General features: G+C 39.2%; 1 protein-coding gene and 13 non-coding genes across 14 annotated transcripts in view; 13 read left to right on the forward strand and 1 right to left on the reverse strand.

Moving 5' to 3' along the window:
- LOC143274614 (uncharacterized) overlaps window positions 1-20,000 on the reverse strand; it is a 50,244-nt gene that overhangs the window by 17,972 nt on the left and 12,272 nt on the right. The window lies entirely within an intron of this gene.
- On the forward strand, window positions 1,122-1,240 carry LOC143275142 (5S ribosomal RNA). Its single transcript, XR_013053394.1, has one exon. It is a non-coding gene; the product is annotated as a 5S ribosomal RNA (ribosomal RNA).
- LOC143275134 (5S ribosomal RNA) lies at window positions 2,297-2,416 on the forward strand. The gene has a single exon (XR_013053386.1). It is a non-coding gene; the product is annotated as a 5S ribosomal RNA (ribosomal RNA).
- Window positions 3,478-3,596, forward strand: LOC143275147 (5S ribosomal RNA). The gene has a single exon (XR_013053396.1). It is a non-coding gene; the product is annotated as a 5S ribosomal RNA (ribosomal RNA).
- LOC143275157 (5S ribosomal RNA) lies at window positions 4,555-4,673 on the forward strand. Its single transcript, XR_013053406.1, has one exon. It is a non-coding gene; the product is annotated as a 5S ribosomal RNA (ribosomal RNA).
- LOC143275094 (5S ribosomal RNA) lies at window positions 5,725-5,843 on the forward strand. Its single transcript, XR_013053347.1, has one exon. It is a non-coding gene; the product is annotated as a 5S ribosomal RNA (ribosomal RNA).
- LOC143275106 (5S ribosomal RNA) lies at window positions 6,894-7,012 on the forward strand. The gene has a single exon (XR_013053359.1). It is a non-coding gene; the product is annotated as a 5S ribosomal RNA (ribosomal RNA).
- Window positions 7,972-8,090, forward strand: LOC143275117 (5S ribosomal RNA). The gene has a single exon (XR_013053369.1). It is a non-coding gene; the product is annotated as a 5S ribosomal RNA (ribosomal RNA).
- LOC143275136 (5S ribosomal RNA) lies at window positions 9,147-9,265 on the forward strand. Its single transcript, XR_013053388.1, has one exon. It is a non-coding gene; the product is annotated as a 5S ribosomal RNA (ribosomal RNA).
- LOC143275124 (5S ribosomal RNA) lies at window positions 15,255-15,373 on the forward strand. Its single transcript, XR_013053376.1, has one exon. It is a non-coding gene; the product is annotated as a 5S ribosomal RNA (ribosomal RNA).
- On the forward strand, window positions 16,337-16,455 carry LOC143275125 (5S ribosomal RNA). The gene has a single exon (XR_013053377.1). It is a non-coding gene; the product is annotated as a 5S ribosomal RNA (ribosomal RNA).
- Window positions 17,416-17,534, forward strand: LOC143275126 (5S ribosomal RNA). Its single transcript, XR_013053378.1, has one exon. It is a non-coding gene; the product is annotated as a 5S ribosomal RNA (ribosomal RNA).
- LOC143275128 (5S ribosomal RNA) lies at window positions 18,600-18,718 on the forward strand. The gene has a single exon (XR_013053380.1). It is a non-coding gene; the product is annotated as a 5S ribosomal RNA (ribosomal RNA).
- LOC143275127 (5S ribosomal RNA) lies at window positions 19,678-19,796 on the forward strand. The gene has a single exon (XR_013053379.1). It is a non-coding gene; the product is annotated as a 5S ribosomal RNA (ribosomal RNA).

Here is a 20,000-nt window from a genome sequence, read left to right on the forward strand (position 1 = left end):
GGAAAACCCCAAAAAAAAAAACACTTTTCAGGCCCTCACTTAAAACCCCTTCCGTCGCCAAGGTTCCCGGAAAAACCCGGGTTTCTCCATACCGAAGTTAAGCAACGTCGGGCCCGGTTAGTACTTGGATGGGTGACCGCCTGGGAACACCGGGTGCTGTTGGCAACCTTTTTACATTTTTATTCTTCCCAACTTTTTTGTTGTTGTTTTTCTCTCTCCTGGGATCTGCCATATTTTCCCCCATCATTTTCTCTCTCATTCATTTTCATTTTCTTGTTTCATGTCATTCATCTCTACTCACCATGATAAGTTTCACTGACACCGGCAGTTAGCTCTTGTCACATGTGACGGCACATTTTCCTTTCCTTTTTTTGTTTCAAGTCTAAGTACGCTGTACATGGTGATCATTGTACATGCACGACACTCAGTTCATCAATCTTGAATGCTATCAGTGAAAAAAAAAAAAGAAAGAAAGAAAGAAAACTCGAAAAATACAAACGCATAATGAAACAGTAAACCAATGGGAATCCTCCTTTACTCTCTTGTTTCTATCTGATTTTGATCTTTGTAGGGTACATACAGAGAGGTATTTACCCCAAACTCCCCTCCCTTCAAGAGAAGTCGGAATAATGAGGGAGGTGATGGTGGCTAGGAGGACATCAGCACCGTCAAGGGGAAAGACTCGTACGAAAGTACAGTTACATCCTGTGAAGAGTTATGTCTCTTCGACATGCTGGGCCCTGGACCTCGTCGTTTCGAGAATGTTTGGTCACTTCGATAGGATGTTTATTTGTCTGTTTGTCTGTCTGAATAGCTGTCTGTCTGTCTGACTATCTCTTTGTTTGTATGTTTGTCAGTCTGACTAGATGTCAGTCTCAGTCATTGAAATTTTACTATGGCGGCAAGAGTGCCCATGGTGTGCACAGGACACGAGTGGACTAAGAGAAACAAAGATAAGCTGAACTGACAGTGTGTTGATCGGTGAAGATTTTGACTGCTTACGTTATATTTTCATTTGGAATTTATTTATGCGTTTACTTGTGACAGGAAAAGAGCGAAAAGGAAAAGACGATGGCTTTTTCAGTGCATGCTTTATGATCCTTAAATTTCCTTCAACAGTCGCCAACGGCCATACCACGTTGAAAACACCGGTTCTCGTCCGATCACCGAAGTTAAGCAACGTCGGGCCCGGTTAGTACTTGGATGGGTGACCGCCTGGGAACACCGGGTGCTGTTGGCAACCTTTCTACATTTTTATTCTTCCCAACTTTTTTTGTTGTTGTTTTTCTCTCTCCTGGGCTCTGCCATATTTTTCCCCATCATTTTCTCTCTCATTCATTTTCATTTTCTTGTTTCATGTCATTCATTTCTACTCACCATGATAAGTTTCACTGACACCGGCAGTTAGCTCTTGTCACATGTGACTGCACATTTTCCTTTCCTTTTTGCTTTTTTCTTTCAAGTCTAAGTACGCTGTACATGGTGATCATTGTACATGCACGACACTCAGTTCATCAATCTTGCATGCTATCAATGAAAAAAAAACCGGAAAAAACAAACGCATAATGACTCACAGTAAATCAGTGGGAATCCTCCTTTACTCTCGACATACGCTGTACAGTGTGATCATTGTACATGAATGATACACACTTCATCAATCTTTTATTGAATTCATAGTCTTTTTTTCTTTCTTTCCTTTTTATTGACACTTAATGAAGCCTATTTCTCTGTAGAATATATCAGTATAGAAAGAAAAAGAAATGAAGTAGTTGCTTCGTTTTTAGGATAATGATTAGGTAAGAAAAAAGAAAAAAAAAGACACTGACAGGAGAGAATATGAAAAGCTGAGGGTGAAGACTTAGTAAAAATTATCGTCAACTCAATTTTCTGTGGATAGCCACCTTTAATTCTGTGTGGCATGGGTAACATACTGCTCAGTGTCTCTGAAAGACAAACGTATTGTGGAACAGTAAATCAGCAAGAAACCTCACTGATCTTCTCTTTTGCCTGTCCTCTGTGTATATTCATCATTGGAGTGTATACAAATGTAGATATATCAGTTGGGTCTCATACTATCGCGGTAGAAGTGCCCATGGTGTGCACGGACATGAGCGGAAGAGAAACGAAGATATGCTGAATTGTCAGTGTGGTGACCGGTGAAGATTTGGACAACTTACATTATATTCTAATTTGTAATTCATTTACACATTTACCCGCGACAGGAAAAGAGCGAAAAGGAAAAGACGATGGCTTTTTCAGTGCATGCTTTGTGATCCTTAAATTTCCTTCAACAGTCGCCAACGGCCATACCACGTTGAAAACACCGGTTCTCGTCCGATCACCGAAGTAAAGGCAACGTCGGGCCCGGTTAGTACTTGGATGGGTGACCGCCTGGGAACACCGGGTGCTGTTGGCAACCTTTTTACATTTTTATTCTTCCCAACTTTTTTTGTTGTTGTTTTTCTCTCTCCTGGGCTCTGCATATTTTTCCCCATCATTTTCTCTCTCATTCATTTTCATTTTCTTGTTTCATGTCATTCATTTCTACTCACCATGATAAGTTTCACTGACACTGGCAGTTAACTCTTGTCACATGTGACGGAACATTTTCCTTTCCTTTTCGCTTTTTTCTTTCAAGTCTAAGTACGCTGTACATGGTGATCATTGTACATGCACGACACTCAGTTCATCAATCTTGCATGCTATCAGTGAAAAAAAAAAACGGAAAAAACAAACGCATAATGACTCACAGTAAATCAGTGGGAATCTTCCTTTACTCTCGACATATGCTGTACATTCTCATCATTGTACATGAATGACACACAGTTCATCAATCTTTAATTGAATTCATAGAGTCTTTTTTTCTTTCTTTCTTTTTTATTGACACTGAATGAAGCCTATTTCTCTGTAGAATATACCAGTATAGAAAGAAAAAGAAATGAAGTAGTTGCTTCGTATTTAGGATAATGATTAGGTAAGAAAAAAGAAGAAAAAAAAAGAGACTGACAGGAGAGAATATGAAAAGCTGAGGGTGAAGACTTAGTAAAAATTATCGTCAACTCAATTTTCTGTGGATAGCCACCTTTAATTCTGTGTGGCATGGGTAACATACTGCTCAGTGTCTCTGAAAGACAAACGTATGGTGGAACAGTAAATCAGCAAGAAACCTCACTGATTTTCTCTTTTGCCTGTCCTCTGTGTATATTAATCATTGGAGTGTATACAAATGTAGATATATCAGTTGGGTCTCATACTATCGCGGTAGAAGTGCCCATGGTGTGCACGGACATGAGCGGAAGAGAAACGAAGATATGCTGAATTGTCAGTGTGGTGACCGGTGAAGATTTGGACAACTTACATTATATTCTAATTTGTAATTCATTTACGCATTTACCCGCGACAGGAAAAGAGCGAAAAGGAAAAGACGATGGCTTTTTCAGTGCATGCTTTGTGATCCTTAAATTTCCTTCAACAGTCGCCAACGGCCATACCACGTTGAAAACACCGGTTCTCGTCCGATCACCGAAGTTAAGCAACGTCGGGCCCGGTTAGTACTTGGATGGGTGACCGCCTGGGAACACCGGGTGCTGTTGGCAACCTTTTTACATTTTTATTCTTCCCAACTTTTTTGTTGTTGTTTTTCTCTCTCCTGGGCTCTGCCATATTTTCCCCCATCATTTTCTCTCTCATTCATTTTCATTTTCTTGTTTCATGTCATTCATTTCTACTCACCATGATAAGTTTCACTGACACCGGCAGTTAGCTCTTGTCACATGTGACGGCACATTTTCCTTTCCTTTTTGCTTTTTTCTTTCAAGTCTAAGTACGCTGTACATGGTGATCATTGTACATGCACGACACTCAGTTCATCAATCTTGCATGCTATCAGTGAAAAAAAAAAAAAGAAAGAAAGAAAGGAAACTCGAAAAATACAAACGCATAATGAAACAGTAAATCAGTGGGAATCCTCATTTACTCTCTTGTTCCTATCTGATTTTGATCTTTGTAGGGTACATACAGAGAGGTATTTACCCCAAACTCCCCTCCCTTCAAGAGAAGTCGGAATAATGAGGGAGGTGATGGTGGCTGGAGGACATCAGCACCTCAAGGGGAAAGACTCGTACGAAAGTACAGTTACATACTGTGAAGAGTTATGTCTCTTCGACATGCTGGGCCCTGGACCTCGTCGTTTCGAGAATGTTTGGTCACTTCGATAGGATGTTTATTTGTCTGTTTGTCTGTCTGAATAGCTGTCTGTCTGTCTGACTATCTCTTTGTTTGTATGTTTGTCAGTCTGACTAGATGTCAGTCTGTCATTGAAATTTTACTATGGCGGCAAGAGTGCCCATGGTGTGCACGGACACGAGTGGACTAAGAGAAACAAAGATAAGCTGAACTGTCAGTGTGTTGATCGGTGAAGATTTTGACTGCTTCCGTTATATTTTCATTTGGAATTTATTTATGCATTTACTTGTGACAGGAAAAGAGCGAAAAGGAAAAGACGATGGCTTTTTCAGTGCATGCTTTATGATCCTTAAATTTCCTTCAACAGTCGCCAACGGCCATACCACGTTGAAAACACCGGTTCTCGTCCGATCACCGAAGTTAAGCAACGTCGGGCCCGGTTAGTACTTGGATGGGTGACCGCCTGGGAACACCGGGTGCTGTTGGCAACCTTTTTACATTTTTATTCTTCCCAACTTTTTTTGTTGTTGTTTTTCTCTCTCCTGGGCTCTGCCATACTTTTCCCCATCATTTTCTCTCTCATTCATTTTCATTTTCTTGTTTCATGTCATTCATTTCTACTCACCATGATAAGTTTACACACCGGCACTTAGCTCTTGTCACATGTGACTGCACATTTTCCTTTCCTTTTTGCTTTTTTCTTTCAAGTCTAAGTACGCTGTACATGGTGATCATTGTACATGCACGACACTCAGTTCATCAATCTTGCATGCTATCAGTGAAAAAAAAACGGAAAAAACAAACGCATAATGACTCACAGTAAATCAGTGGGAATCCTCCTTTACTCTCGACATATGCTGTACATTGTGATCATTGTACATGAATGACACACAGTTCATCAATCTTTTATTGAATTCATAGACTTTTTTTCTTTCTTTCTTTTTTATTGACACTGAATGAAGCCTATTTCTCTGTAGAATATACCAGTATAGAAAGAAAAAGAAATGAAGTAGTTGCTTCGTTTTTAGGATAATGATTAGGTAAGAAAAAAGAAAAAAAAGAGACTGACAGGAGAGAATATGAAAAGCTGAGGGTGAAGACTTAGTAAAAATTATCGTCAACTCAATTTTCTGTGGATAGCCACCTTTAATTCTGTGTGGCATGGGTAACATACTGCTCAGTGTCTCTGAAAGACAAACCTATGGTGGAACAGTAAATCAGCAAGAAACCTCACTGATTTTCTCTTTTGCCTGTCCTCTGTGTATATTAATCATTGGAGTGTATACAAATGTAGATATATCAGTTGGGTCTCATACTATCGCGGTAGAAGTGCCCATGGTGTGCACGGACATGAGCGGAAGAGAAACGAAGATATGCTGAATTGTCAGTGTGGTGACCGGTGAAGATTTGGACAACTTACATTATATTCTAATTTGTAATTCATTTACACATTTACCCGCGACAGGAAAAGAGCGAAAAGGAAAAGACGATGGCTTTTTCAGTGCATGCTTTGTGATCCTTAAATTTCCTTCAACAGTCGCCAACGGCCATACCACGTTGAAAACACCGGTTCTCGTCCGATCACCGAAGTTAAGCAACGTCGGGCCCGGTTAGTACTTGGATGGGTGACCGCCTGGGAACACCGGGTGCTGTTGGCAACCTTTTTACATTTTTATTCTTCCCAACTTTTTTGTTGTTGTTTTTCTCTCTCCTGGGCTCTTCCATATTTTTCCCCATCATTTTCTCTCTCATTCATTTTCATTTTCTTGTTTCATGTCATTCATTTCTACTCACCATGATAAGTTTCACTGACACTGGCAGTTAACTCTTGTCACATGTGACGGCACATTTTCCTTTCCTTTTTCGCTTTTTTCTTTCAAGTCTAAGTACGCTGTACATGGTGATCATTGTACATGCACGACACTCAGTTCATCAATCTTGCATGCTATCAGTGAAAAAAAAAAACGGAAAAAACAAACGCATAATGACTCACAGTAAATCAGTGGGAATCCTCCTTTACTCTCGACATATGCTGTACAGTGTGATCATTGTACATGAATGACACACAGTTCATCAATCTTTTATTGAATTCATAGTCTTTTTTTCTTTCTTTCTTTTTTATTGACACTGAATGAAGCCTATTTCTCTGTAGAATATACCAGTATAGAAAGAAAAAGAAATGAAGTTGTTGCTTCGTTTTTAGGATAATGATTAGGTAAGAAAAAAGAAAAAAAAAAGAGACTGACAGGAGAGAATATGAAAAGCTGAGGGTGAAGACTTATCGTCAACTCAATTTTCTGTGGATAGCCACCTTTAATTCTGTGTGGCATGGGTAACATACTGCTCAGTGTCTCTGAAAGACAAACGTATGGTGGAACAGTAAATCAGCAAGAAACCTCACTGATTTTCTCTTTGCCTGTCCTCTGTGTATATTAATCATTGGAGTGTATACAAATGTAGATACATCAGTTGGGTCTCATACTATCGCGGTAGAAGTGCCCATGGTGTGCACGGACATGAGCGGAAGAGAAACGAAGATATGCTGAATTGTCAGTGTGGTGACCGGTGAAGATTTGGACAACTTACATTATATTCTAATTTGTAATTCATTTACACATTTACCCGCAACAGGAAAAGAGCGAACTCAAAGAAAAGACGATGGCTTTTTCAGTGCATGCTTTGTGATCCTTAAATTTCCTTCAACAGTCGCCAACGGCCATACCACGTTGAAAACACCGGTTCTCGTCCGATCACCGAAGTTAAGCAACGTCGGGCCCGGTTAGTACTTGGATGGGTGACCGCCTGGGAACACCGGGTGCTGTTGGCAACCTTTTTACATTTTTATTCTTCCCAACTTTTTTGTTGTTGTTTTTCTCTCTCCTGTGCTCTGCCATTTTTTCCCCCATCATTTTCTCTCTCATTCATTTTCATTTTCTTGTTTCATGTCATTCATCTCTACTCACCATGATAAGTTTCACTGACACCGGCAGTTAGCTCTTGTCACATGTGACGGCACATTTTACTTTCCTTTTTGCTTTTTTTGTTTCAAGTCTAAGTACGCTGTACATGGTGATCATTGTACATGCACGACACTCAGTTCATCAATCTTGAATGCTATCAGTGAAGAAAAAAAAGAAAGAAAGAAAGAAAACTCGAAAAATACAAACGCATAATGAAACAGTAAACCAATGGGAATCCTCCTTTACTCTCTTCTTTCTATCTGATTTTGATCTTTGTAGGGTACATACAGAGAGGTATTTTCCCCAAACTCCCCTCCCTTCAAGAGAAGTCGGAATAATGAGGGAGGTGATGGTGGCTGGAGGACATCAGCACGTCAAGGGGAAAGACTCGTACGAAAGTACAGTTACATCCTGTGAAGAGTTATGTCTCTTCGACATGCTGGGCCCTGGACCTCGTCGTTTCGAGAATGTTTGGTCACTTCGATAGGATGTTTATTTGTCTGTTTGTCTGTCTGAATAGCTGTCTGTCTGTCTGACTATCTGTTTGTTTGTATGTTTGTCAGTCTGACTAGATGTCAGTCTCAGTCATTGAAATTTTACTATGGCGGCAAGAGTGCCCATGGTGTGCACGGACACGAGTGGACTAAGAGAAACAAAGATAAGCTGAACTGACAGTGTGTTGATCGGTGAAGATTTTGACTGCTTACGTTATATTTTCATTTGGAATTTATTTATGCATTTACTTGTGACAGGAAAAGAGCGAAAAGGAAAAGACGATGGCTTTTTCAGTGCATGCTTTATGATCCTTAAATTTCCTTCAACAGTCGCCAACGGCCATACCACGTTGAAAACACCGGTTCTCGTCCGATCACCGAAGTTAAGCAACGTCGGGCCCGGTTAGTACTTGGATGGGTGACCGCCTGGGAACACCGGGTGCTGTTGGCAACCTTTCTACATTTTTATTCTTCCCAACTTTTTTTGTTGTTGTTTTTCTCTCTCCTGGGCTCTGCCATATTTTTCCCCATCATTTTCTCTCTCATTCATTTTCATTTTCTTGTTTCATGTCATTCATTTCTACTCACCATGATAAGTTTCACTGACACCGGCAGTTAACTCTTGTCACATGTGACGGCACATTTTCCTTTCCTTTTTGCTTTTTTTGTTTCAAGTCTAAGTACGCTGTACATGGTGATCATTGTACATGCACGACACTCAGTTCATCAATCTTGAATGCTATCAGTGAAAAAAAAACGGAAAAAACAAACGCATAATGACTCACAGTAAATCAGTGGGAATCTCCTTTACTCTCGACATATGCTGTACAGTGTCGATCATTGTACATGAATGACACACAGTTCATCAATCTTTTATTGAATTCATAGTCTTTTTTTCTTTCTTTCTTTTTTATTGACACTGAATGAAGCCTATTTCTCTGTAGAATACACCAGTATAGAAAGAAAAAGAAATGAAGTAGTTGCTTCGTATTTAGGATAATGATTAGGTAAGAAAAAAGAGAAAAAAAAAGAGACTGACAGGAGAGAATAGAAAAGCTGAGGGTGAAGACTTAGTAAAAATTATCGTCAACTCAATTTTCTGTGGATAGCCACCTTTAATTCTGTGTGGCATGGGTAACATACTGCTCAGTGTCTCTGAAAGACAAACGTATGGTGGAACAGTAAATCAGCAAGAAACCTCACTGATTTTTCTCTTTTGCCTGTCCTCTGTGTATATTAATCATTGGAGTGTATACAAATGTAGATATCAGTTGGGTCTCATACTATCGCGTAGAAGTGCCCATGGTGTGCACGGACATGAGCGGAAGAGAAACGAAGATATGCTGAATTGTCAGTTGTGGTGACCGGTGAAGATTTGGACAACTTGCATTATATTCTAATTTGTAATTCATTTACATCATTTACCGCGACAGGAAAAGCAGCGAAAAGAAAAGACGATGGCTTTTTCAGTGCATGCTTTGTGATCCTTAAATTTCCTTCAACAGTCGCCAACGGCCATACCACGTTGAAAACATCCGGTTCTCGTCCGATCACCGAAGTTAAGCAACGTCGGGCCCGGTTAGTACTTGGATGGGTGACCGCCTGGGAACACGGGTGCTGTTGGCAACCTTTTTACATTTTATTCTTCCCAAACTTTTTTGTTGTTGTTTTTCTCTCTCCTGGGCTCTGCGCATTTTTTTCCCCATCATTTTCTCTCTCATTCATTTTCATTTTCTTGTTTCATGTCATTCATTTCTACTCACCATGATAAGTTTCAATGACACCTGGCAGTTAACTCTTGTCACATGTGACGGCACATTTTCCTTTCCTTTTTGCTTTTTTCTTTCAAGTCTAAGTACGCTGTACATGGTGATCATTGTACATGCACGCCACTCAGTTTCATCAATCTTGCATGCTATCAGTGGAAAAAAAAACGGAAAAACAAACGCATAATGACTCACAGTAAATCAGTGGGAATCCTCCTTTACTCTCGACATATGCTGTACAGTTCATCATTGTACATGAATGGACACACAGTTCATCAATCTTTATTGATTCATAGGTCTTTTTTTCTTCTTTCTTTTTTATTGACACTGAATGAAGCTATTCTCTGTAGAATATACCAGTATAGAAAGAAAATAAATGAAGTAGTTGCTTCGTTTTTAGGATAATGATTAGGTAAGAAAAAAGAAAAAAAAAGAGACTGAAAGGAGAGAATCTGAAAAGCTGAGGGTGAAGACTTAGTAAAAATTATCGTCAACTCAATTTTCTGTGGATAGCACCTTTAATTCTGTGTGGCATGGGTAACATACTGCTCAGTGTCTCTGAAAGACAAACGTATGGTGGAACAGTAACAGAAAAAGCTACAGATTTTCAACTCGTGCTGTCGTTGTGAGATTAATTTGAGTGTATACAAATGTATTTACATATTGGTCTATTACGTGTAGAAGGCCATGGTATGACGACTAAGGAAAAGAGAGGAACTTATGCTGAATTTATGATCGTAACCGTTGAAGTCTGGCAAGCATACTATTAAATCGTAATTCTGTCGACACTGACCGCAAAGAAAAGCGACTCATAAACATGGATGATGGACCCTAGTGTGCTTTGGATCCTTAAATTTACATTTAAATGCCACGGCCAACTTTTTTTTTGATTTTCGTCTCTCTGGCCGCCTATTTCCCCATTGCAACGTCGGGCCGATTAATTGATGGGTTTCCGCCGGATCACGGTGCTGTCAACCATGTATTTAAATTATTCTTCCAACTTTGTGTTGTTTTTCCTTTCCTGTGCTCCATTTTTTCCCATATTTTCTCTTCGTTCATTTCATTCCGTATTTCAGTTCATCATTTCTCTCATGAAAAAAAAACGGAAAACACCAAGTATTTGTCACAGTAAATGGAGGCATTTTACTTTCCTTTTATGCTTTTTTGTCATCAATGTCAAGTACGCTGCACATGGTGATCATTGTACATGCACGACACTCATTCATCTATTCTTTTTTGCTTCATTAATAAAAAAAGTAAGAAAGAATGCTCTACGAAAAATAAGAACAGCAAAATGAAACGTAATCTTATTGGGAATCTCCTTTATTATAAATAAATATGATTGATCAGTGAAATATAAACATAGGGGAGGTACTTTCAAAAATACTCTCAACTCTTTAGTGTCGGAATAAGGGGAGTCATGGTGGCTGGAGACATCGACTCAGTGCTGAATGACAAAGCAGTACCTGGATGAGTTAGTTTGCAGGGCTGATGTCGTTTCGAGAAGTTGTCTTCGTAGTTTTTTTTTTGTTTCGATGCTTTGTCGTCTGTATTGTTTTATTTGCGAAGGCATGTCATGAAATTTATAGGGGCAGAGTCTGGTGGCGGACGGGATAAGAACAAAGTAAGAGCATTGTTGTCGAAATTGAGTACGTTATTTCATGGAATTTATATGCATCTACAGGAAAAGGCAAAGGAAAACGTCTTTTTCAGTTGCTATGATCTTAATCCTTCAACTGCACGCTACCACTTAACGTTTCTCCGAGTTGCACTGCCGTTATGATGTACCGACAGGTCGTTCATTTCTAATTATTCCCACTTTTTGTTGTGTTTTTTTCTTCCTTGTATTTTCCATCATTCCTTCATTTTTTCATTTCTTGTTTCATGTCCATTCCACATGAAATTACGGAACGGCATAATCTGTAATGTGGGACTTCCTTTCTTTGCTTTTGTTTCAAGTCTAAGACGATGTTATTGAATCGACTCTTTCATCTTATCATGAAAAAAAAAAAAGAAAGAAAGAAAGAAAATAAACCTAAGACATAACAAGGGAATTATTCTGTCATTGATACTGGTGAAACAAGTATTCCCCAAATCCCTCTCAATCGTATGAGGGAGGATGGTGGCGAGCTAGTAGGGGAAAGATCGAGAAAAAGTTATCCTTGAGGTTTGTTTTATTGTGCTACCTGTGAAATTTTGGTCATCGTAGGAGTTATTTGCGTGCGGAAGTCTTTTTATCCTGTAGTTTGCTTGACAGCATTTCTTGAATTTATTGCGGCAGAGGCAGTGAGACGTGGTAGACAAAGTAGTGATATTTGACGTGAAGTTTTGACTGTACGTTTTTCTTGATATTTTGCGTTTACTTTGACAAGGAAGGGCGTGGCTTTTTCATATCTTACCTAATTTCTTCACTCCCAGGCTACCATTAAACACGTTCTCTCTCAAATTACCGTCGCGTTATACTTGAGGGTACCCTGGGAAACCGTCTTGGCAACCTCAATTTTTCCCTTTTTTTTTTTTTCTCTCGCTCGCCATTTCCATCATTTCTTCTATCATTACTTTTCATATCATTACTCACCATGAATTATGAACGGCAGTTATCTTCATGTGACAACATTCCTCCTTTGTTTTTCTTCATTAGACCTGAATGACATTTCGGACATCGTTAAATTTGCATGTTCTAAAAAACGAAAAAAGAAAGACCAATAATATGGGAATTCTTTACTGTATCGTCACCATTTAATGAATACACCATTAATTTATTGAATTAATCTTTTTTTTTTCTTTCTTTTATGAACGATGAAGCCTATTTCTTATCTTAAAAAAAATGAAGTGTTCTTGTATTTGATAAGTTGGTAAAAAAAAAGAAAAAAGTACGGAGAGAATTGAAAGTGAGGGTGAGCAGAAATTTGCAACTCATTTTTTGATGCACTTTATTTTGCATACTTGTGGTGAAAGACAACTAGTGGCTAACACAAACTAAATTTCCTTTGCGCCTTAATTATCATGGTGTATACAAAGTTAATCACTTGCCTATATCGGAGATGCCCTGGGCCGGACAGGAAACATATTATTGTGTGGCCGTGAGTGCAACTTCATTATTCTAATTCTTTCTTTACATACCGCACAGAAAGGAAGGAAAACGAGCTTATCGCTTTGGCCTGATCTCAAGTCAGGCCATACGTTGACACGGTTCTTCCCACCAGTAGCGTCGGCCGTTATACTGAGGACGCGAAAGGTTGAACTTTACATTTTTCCAACTTTTTGTGTGTTTTTCTTCTCTGGGCTTGGATTTATCTTTTCTCCATTATTATTTTCTTTCTTCTTCATATCCATATAAGTCTGCTGGATTATCGTCCAGGGAATTTCCTTCCTTCTTTTTTCAATCTGCCTGACTGTGTCATTTCACCGAACCGTCCATTTGATGCTATAGTGAAAAAACGAAAACACTATGTCCATAACTGGAATCTTCTTTACTCTATGCGAATTCCCATTGTCTGAAGACACACAGTATCAATCTAATTGAATTCAGGTTTTTTTTTTTTTCTTTATTCATATAAGATTTGAATACACGAAAAGAAAAGAAAGATGTTCTGTTTTAATATTTAGTAAAAAGGAAAAAAAGACTACAGGAAAAAAAAGTGGGGTAAATAAAAAGTCACATTTTTGGGTGCACCTAATGGTCTGTCAACTTCATTTCTGAGACTTGTGTAATCCAGACCATTCCTCTCCTCCCTTGATATTATCTTGGATGTATCATTAGACTATGTAAACCGGAAGTGCAGTCACGGTACAAACAGATTCTAAGTCAGTGTGACGGTGAGTTTGGACAACTCATTTATTCAATTGTATTCATAAATTACAACAGAAAAGGAACCAAAAAAGAAGCTTTTTCAGTGATCTGTGATCCAATTCCTACTCGCACGCTCCTGAAAAGGTTTCCGAACCGATAAAATGCGGTATACTTGGATGTGAGCGGGAGGGGGTGCAACTTTTAATTTTTTTCATTTTTTGTTGTTTTTTTCGTCCTCCATTTCCCCATCTTTTTCTTCATTCTTATTCTACACTATACAATAAAGTACCACCGATTTCTTTGCCTGTCCTTTATTATTTGTTGCAATTAGTACGTTGTTATCATTGATGAGCCTGTTCATCTGAATGAGGAAGAAAAAGAAGAAGAGAATTCGAATAAGTTGAAACTACATAATCTTTTTATTTTATCATTTTGACTGAGGTAAAGAGAGGTATTTACATCTCCCTTTGTGATATAGGTAGGTGAAGGCTACACGTAGGGACTCGTACAAAGACGTCGTATTGAGGTTGCCTGACACGGGCTGTGCACTTCTTTAATTTTTTGTGTTTTTTTCTGGTCTTTGTATCTTCTCTATTCTTTTGTTTGTATTTTTCCTACAGAGTAGTTCATCATGAATTTACTTGGGCAAAGTGCCATGGTTGCCGCCGTGCTAAACAAGTAAGGACTGACATGGTGATCGTATTGTCACGAATCATTAATATTTATGTTATGGAAGAAAAAGAAAAGAAAGATGCTTTCGGATTTACTAAATCCTAATGAACATACAGTGAACCGTTTGTCATCACGAATTAGTCTGGGCGTTATACGGATGTACCCGAAACGTCTGGAACTAATTATTCGATTTTGTTGGTTCCGGGTGAAATTCCTACTATCATTATTCTATTATGTCTCTTTACTCCTGGCCTGACACCGTTAATTTTGTCATTCGAACATTTCTTTTTGTTTCTTGTATCTGTCTGTATAGCGCTCTCTCATCTGCTGTTGTGAATAATGATCCGTAGTTTCTTGCCGTGTGCCGAGAGAAACAAAGTGAATCAGTGGTTCGTATTGACTTACTATTTCTAATTTATAATTACTTTGAAGGAAAGAGGAAAGAAAAAGTTATGCAGTTGATTTCTAAGTGCAACCTACATTGAAACCGTTCTGTCTACCAGTTAAGCCGTGGGCGTTAGATTGATGGGACCGGGGAACAGTTGTGAACCTTTAATTTTTATTCTACTTTTTTTGTGTTTTTCCTCTGTTCCATTTCCATATTTCCTTTCTTTCATTTTGTTCAGATCATCTATCCGTAGTTTGACCGCTTATCTTTCACATTACGCATTTCTCTGCTTTTTTTCAGTAGACGTTCTGGTGATATGTTCACGCAGTCATCACTTGATGTTCTGAAAAAAAAAGAAGAACTGAACAAGCTATGAACAACTATCTCTTATCCTTTTTTTTTTTTTCTTTTTCACGGAGTTTTCCAATTCTAGAGAAGGATGTGTGTCATGAAAGCGACGAATAGTATCTTAAGTTATGTCACATTGGGCCTGACTCTCTTCGGATTTACTTCAAATTGTTTTCTTAGTCTTTTTTTGTGTATTGTATATCGTTGAAAGGGAGGTGCTGGTAGAAGAGGGAAAAACAAAAGCTGAAGATTGTACGGGAAGATTGAACTATTATTTGGAATATTTATCTGAAGGAAGCGAAGAAAAGACAGTTGTGAACAGTAAATCAGCAGGAAACTTCACTGATTTTCTCTTTTGCCTGTCCTCTGTGTATATTGATCATTGGAGTGTATACAAATGTAGATATATCAGTTGGGTCTCATACTATCGCGGTAGAAGTGCCCATGGTGTGCACGGACATGAGCGGAAGAGAAACGAAGATATGCTGAATTGTCAGTGTGGTGACCGGTGAAGATTTGGACAACTTATATTATATTCTAATTTGTAATTCATTTCCGCATTTACCCGCGACAGGAAAAGAGCGAAAAGGAAAAGAGGATGGCTTTTTCAGGGTAAACTTTATGCTCCTTAAATTTCCTTCAACAGTTGCCAACGGCCATACCACGTTGAAAACACCGGTTCTCGTCCGATCACCGAAGTTAAGCAACGTCGGGCCCGGTTAGTACTTGGATGGGTGACCGCCTGGGAACACCGGGTGCTGTTGGCAACCTTTTTATATTTTTCTTCTTCCCAACTTTTTTCTTGTTGTTTTTCTCTCTCCTGGTCTCTGCCATTTCTTTCTTTCTTCCATCATTTTCTCTCATTCACTTTCCTTTTCTTGTTTCATGTCATTCATTTCTACTCACCATAATAAGTTTACACACCGGCAGTTAGCTCTTATCACATGTGACTGCACATTTTCCTTTCCTTTTTACTTTTTTTCTTTCAAGTCTAAGTACGCTGTAAATGGTGATCATTGTACATGCACGACACTCAGTTCATCAATCTTGCATGCTATCAGTGAAAAAAAAAGAAAAAAAAGAAACAAACAAACAAAACACGAAAAATAAAAACGCATAATGAAACAGTAAATCAGTGGGAATCCTCCTTTACTCTCTTGTTCCTATCTGATTTTGATCTTTGTAGTGTATATACAGAGAGGTATTTACCCCAAACTCCCCTCCCTGCAATTGAAGAATAATGGGGGAGGTGATGGTGACTGGAGAACATCAACACCTCAAGGGGAAAGACTCGTACGAAAGTACAGTTATACCCTGTGAAGAGTTATGTCTCTTCGACATGCTGGGCCCTCGACCTCGTGGTTTCGAGAATGTTTCGTCACTTCGATAGGATGTTTATTTGTCTGTCTGTCTGGCTGAATAGCTGTCTGTCTGTCTGACTATGTGTTTGTTTGTATGTTTGTCAGTCTGACTAGATGTCAGTCTGTCATTGAAATTTGACTATGGCGGCAAGAGCCTTGCCCATGGTGTGCACGGACATGAGTGGACTAAGAGAAACAAAGATAAGCTGAACTGTCAGTGTGTTGATCGGTGAAGATTTTGACTACTTACGTTATATTTTCATTTGGAATTTATTTATGCATTTACCTGTGACAGGAAAAGAGCGAAAAGGAAAAGAAGATAGCTTTTTCAGTGCATGCTTTATGCTCCTTAAATTTCCTTCATCAGTCGCCAACGGCCATACCACGTTGAAAACACCGGTTCTCGTCCGATCACCGAAGTTAAGCAACGTCGGGCCCGGTTAGTACTTGGATGGGTGACCGCCTGGGAACACCGGGTGCTGTTGGCAACCTTTCTACATTTTTATTCTTCCCAACTTTTTTTGTTGTTGTTTTTCTCTCTCCTGGGCTCTGCCATATTTTCCCCCATCATTTTCTCTCTCATTCATTTTCATTTTCTTGTTTCATGTCATTCATCTCTACTCACCATGATAAGTTTCACTGACACCGGCAGTTAGCTCTTGTCACATGTGACGGCACATTTTCCTTTCCTTTTTGCTTTTTTTGTTTCAAGTCTAAGTACGCTGTACATGGTGATCATTGTACATGCACGACACTCAGTTCATCAATCTTGAATGCTATCAGTGAAAAAAAAAAAGAAAGAAAGAAAGAAAACTCGAAAAATACAAACGCATAATGAAACAGTAAACCAATGGGAATCCTCCTTTACTCTCTTCTTTCTATCTGATTTTGATCTTTGTAGGGTACATACAGAGAGGTATTTTCCCCAAACTCCCCTCCCTTCAAGAGAAGTCGGAATAATGAGGGAGGTGATGGTGGCTGGAGGACATCAGCACGTCAAGGGGAAAGACTCGTACGAAAGTACAGTTACATCCTGTGAAGAGTTATGTCTCTTCGACATGCTGGGCCCTGGACCTCGTCGTTTCGAGAATGTTTGGTCACTTCGATAGGATGTTTATTTGTCTGTTTGTCTGTCTGAATAGCTGTCTGTCTGTCTGACTATCTCTTTGTTTGTATGTTTGTCAGTCTGACTAGATGTCAGTCTCAGTCATTGAAATGTTACTATGGCGGCAAGAGTGCCCATGGTGTGCACGGACACGAGTGGACTAAGAGAAACAAAGATAAGCTGAACTGACAGTGTGTTGATCGGTGAAGATTTTGACTGCTTACGTTATATTTTCATTTGGAATTTATTTATGCGTTTACTTGTGACAGGAAAAGAGCGAAAAGGAAAAGACGATGGCTTTTTCAGTGCATGCTTTATGATCCTTAAATTTCCTTCAACAGTCGCCAACGGCCATACCACGTTGAAAACACCGGTTCTCGTCCGATCACCGAAGTTAAGCAACGTCGGGCCCGGTTAGTACTTGGATGGGTGACCGCCTGGGAACACCGGGTGCTGTTGGCAACCTTTCTACATTTTTATTCTTCCCAACTTTTTTTGTTGTTGTTTTTCTCTCTCCTGGGCTCTGCCATATTTTTCCCCATCATTTTCTCTCTCATTCATTTTCATTTTCTTGTTTCATGTCATTCATTTCTACTCACCATGATAAGTTTCACTGACACCGGCAGTTAACTCTTGTCACATGTGACGGAACATTTTCCTTTCCTTTTCGCTTTTTTCTTTCAAGTCTAAGTACGCTGTACATGGTGATCATTGTACATGCACGACACTCAGTTCATCAATCTTGCATGCTATCAGTGAAAAAAAAAACCGGAAAAAACAAACGCATAATGACTCACAGTAAATCAGTGGGAATCTTCCTTTACTCTCGACATATGCTGTACATTGTCATCATTGTACATGAATGACACACAGTTCATCAATCTTTAATTGAATTCATAGAGTCTTTTTTTCTTTCTTTCTTTTTTATTGACACTGAATGAAGCCTATTTCTCTGTAGAATACACCAGTATAGAAAGAAAAAGAAATGAAGTAGTTGCTTCGTATTTAGGATAATGATTAGGTAAGAAAAAAGAGAAAAAAAAGAGACTGACAGGAGAGAATATGAAAAGCTGAGGGTGAAGACTTAGTAAAAATTATCGTCAACTCAATTTTCTGTGGATAGCCACCTTTAATTCTGTGTGGCATGGGTAACATACTGCTCAGTGTCTCTGAAAGACAAACCTATGGTGGAACAGTAAATCAGCAAGAAACCTCACTGATTTTCTCTTTTGCCTGTCCTCTGAGTATATTAATCATTGGAGTGTATACAAATGTAGATATATCACTTGGGTCTCATATTATCGCGGTAGAAGTGCCCATGGTGTGCACGGACATGAGCGGAAGAGAAACGAAGATATGCTGAATTGTCAGTGTGGTGACCGGTGAAGATTTGGACAACTTACATTATATTCTAATTTGTAATTCATTTACACATTTACCCGCAACAGGAAAAGAGCGAACTCAAAAGAAAAAGACGATGGCTTTTTCAGTGCATGCTTTGTGATCCTTAAATTTCCTTCAACAGTCGCCAACGGCCATACCACGTTGAAAACACCGGTTCTCGTCCGATCACCGAAGTTAAGCAACGTCGGGCCCGGTTAGTACTTAGATGGGTGACCGCCTGGGAACACCGGGTGCTGTTGGCAACCTTTTTACATTTTTATTCTTCCCAACTTTTTTGTTGTTGTTTTTCTCTCTCCTGTGCTCTGCCATTTTTTCCCCCATCATTTTCTCTCTCATTCATTTTCATTTTCTTGTTTCATGTCATTCATCTCTACTCACCATGATAAGTTTCACTGACACCGGCAGTTAGCTCTTGTCACATGTGACGGCACATTTTACTTTCCTTTTTGCTTTTTTTGTTTCAAGTCTAAGTACGCTGTACATGGTGATCATTGTACATGCACGACACTCAGTTCATCAATCTTGAATGCTATCAGTGAAGAAAAAAAAGAAAGAAAGAAAGAAAACTCGAAAAATACAAACGCATAATGAAACAGTAAACCAATGGGAATCCTCCTTTACTCTCTTGTTTCTATCTGATTTTGATCTTTGTAGTGTACATACAGAGAGGTATTTACCCCAAACTCCCCTCCCTTCAAGAGAAGTCGGAATAATGAGGGAGGTGATGGTGGCTGGAGGACATCAGCACGTCAAGGGGAAAGACTCGTACGAAAGTACAGTTACATCCTGTGAAGAGTTATGTCTCTTCGACATGCTGGGCCCTGGACCTCGTCGTTTCGAGAATGTTTGGTCACTTCGATAGGATGTTTATTTGTCTGTTTGTCTGTCTGAATAGCTGTCTGTCTGTCTGACTATCTCTTTGTTTGTATGTTTGTCAGTCTGACTAGATGTCAGTCTCAGTCATTGAAATTTTACTATGGCGGCAAGAGTGCCCATGGTGTGCACGGACACGAGTGGACTAAGAGAAACAAAGATAAGCTGAACTGACAGTGTGTTGATCGGTGAAGATTTTGACTGCTTACGTTATATTTTCATTTGGAATTTATTTATGCATTTACTTGTGACAGGAAAAGAGCGAAAAGGAAAAGACGATGGCTTTTTCAGTGCATGCTTTATGATCCTTAAATTTCCTTCAACAGTCGCCAACGGCCATACCACGTTGAAAACACCGGTTCTCGTCCGATCACCGAAGTTAAGCAACGTCGGGCCCGGTTAGTACTTGGATGGGTGACCGCCTGGGAACACCGGGTGCTGTTGGCAACCTTTCTACATTTTTATTCTTCCCAACTTTTTTTGTTGTTGTTTTTCTCTCTCCTGGGCTCTGCCATATTTTTCCCCATCATTTTCTCTCTCATTCATTTTCATTTTCTTGTTTCATGTCATTCATTTCTACTCACCATGATAAGTTTCACTGACACCGGCAGTTAACTCTTGTCACATGTGACGGAACATTTTCCTTTCCTT

Source organism: Babylonia areolata, chromosome 29 (genome assembly GCF_041734735.1).
Source record: "Babylonia areolata isolate BAREFJ2019XMU chromosome 29, ASM4173473v1, whole genome shotgun sequence".
In the NCBI taxonomy this organism is placed as follows: Eukaryota; Metazoa; Mollusca; class Gastropoda; order Neogastropoda; family Buccinidae; genus Babylonia; species Babylonia areolata.